At 37.4% G+C, this 2,049-nt stretch overlaps 1 protein-coding gene across 1 annotated transcript in view; it reads left to right on the top strand.

Annotated features, from left to right (window-relative positions):
• The window catches only part of LOC106877772 (tRNA (guanine(37)-N1)-methyltransferase), a 26,533-nt gene that overhangs the window by 23,604 nt on the left and 880 nt on the right, over window positions 1-2,049 (top strand). The gene's annotated exons all lie outside the window — the stretch shown is intronic.

The following is a 2,049-nucleotide window of genomic DNA, read 5'->3' as shown; positions in this document are numbered from 1 at the left end:
CACACACACACACACACACACACACACACACACACACACACACACACTCACACACACACGCACACACACACACACACACATATTATATGCCAGCATGGACAATGGACATTAAATGATGATATAAGTACACACACACACTCACACACATACTCGCACACACACATGCATACATAGACAGACACTTTGCTTCATCCGATAGGGTGTGTGTGTATGTGTGTGTGATGGGAGGGGGTGGGGGTTCCTGCTTTACCAATTCTACATTGCTGAGAGACATGATAAATATTTACAGTGTTGCCAACATGGTATGCTCTATACATTAGACTCTCTCTCTCTCACACACACACACACATACACACACAGCACATGCACACACACACATTTGCACATGTATGTGTGTGTGTGTATGTACACATTCTTTGCATATATATATAACACTATTACCATTTGCACACATAGACCACCAACCCATTAACAGGTACAAAGGTACAGACATTGAAGGAGCATTTAGCCTGTTAGAAAAAGCAGCTAAATCTGCCAGAAATCACATCATACTATATTATTAAAATAAAAATGGCTGTGAGCTGGCAGAATTGTTAGCACACCAGGCAAAATGCTTAGCGGTATTTCGCCTGTTACTATGTTCTGAGTTCAAATTCCACTGAGATTGACTTTGCCTTCCATTGTTTTGGGGGCCGATAAATTAAGTACCAGTTAAGTACTGGAGTTGATGTGATTGACTATTCTCCTCCCCCAAATTTCAGGTTTTGTGCCTTTAGTAGAAAGGATATTACAAAAATAAAGGACATAGTGAATGAAAGGCAAAGTCAATCTCAGTGGAATTTGAACTCAGAACGTAGCAACAAGCGAAATACCACTAAGCATTTTGCCTGGTGTGCTGACGATTCTGCCAGCTCACTTTATAATATAGTATAATGTGATTTCTGACAGACTTAGCTGCTTTTTCTGACAGGCTAAATGCTCTTTCAATGTCTGTTCTCCAAAATGATGGGATGGTTTTGGGTGGATAGTCTTTTATCATAGGCCTACAAGCCATACACTTGGGGAAACTTCAAAATCACTATCAATAAAACTATCATGTGTATATATATATATATATATATATATATATATGGCTTCCGTGCTAGTGGCCTGTAAATAGCACCATTAGAACGTAATTGTTACCAGCGTTGCCTTCTAGCACTTGTGCTGGTGGCATGTTAGAAAATCATTCGAGCGAGGTCGTTGCCAGTGCCGGTGGACTGGCTCTCATGCAGGTGTCACGGGAAGTTTAATTACCAATAAACATCAGCTTGGATGACACGTTACTCAACTGAGTTAAATATGTAAAATATGGCCCGGACCATGATTACCAGCATGTACGTCAGATTTCAAAAAGTAATTAACCATTTAATGGTTTTAGTAAATTTATACAGAAAATGTAAGCATTATACCGTCCAGCATAAATAGAGGTCAACTTCATTATATTTAAGTCAGTTAAATGAGTCAACTTCCAGTACGAATGTTTACATTTTGTACATCTTTTCTCAACAAAAGAAAATTTCTAAAAAAATTCCAGAAACAATCTACTCATGTAATTTACGCACCCACTAAATTTTATTTTTATTTTTGCAAACAGAAAGTATGTAAGTTACATTGGTTTTTACAGTATATATATACACAGTCATGGCCAAAAGCTTTAAACTCCTCCCACATCGTCCAACCGATTTTAATGATTTTTGGCACTTAGGTAGATCACATGCCTTGAAGTTCAAATAAGGCCGGAATTTTTCGAAAACTTGATAATGCTCAATTGGCATCAATTTTTGTCAGCTCAATCGGGCATTTGAATGGAAATTCCCATAATGATGTTATTTTCCCTGCAGCTTTTGCATTTTTTCACATTTGAAATTTCAAAAAAATCGATAGAATATTCTCTAAGGAAATGCTTATTCAGTACAAGGTCAGAGGTGGGCTTAACTTCAACATGGAAAACACGAGCAATGCCGTGTCCAACAGCTACTATATATATATATATATATATATATATAT

Source organism: Octopus bimaculoides, chromosome 6 (assembly GCF_001194135.2).
Source record: "Octopus bimaculoides isolate UCB-OBI-ISO-001 chromosome 6, ASM119413v2, whole genome shotgun sequence".
Lineage (NCBI taxonomy): Eukaryota > Metazoa > Mollusca > Cephalopoda > Octopoda > Octopodidae > Octopus > Octopus bimaculoides.
The sequence above is the reverse complement of the archived record's forward strand: the minus strand, read 5'-3'. Positions and strand labels throughout refer to the sequence as shown.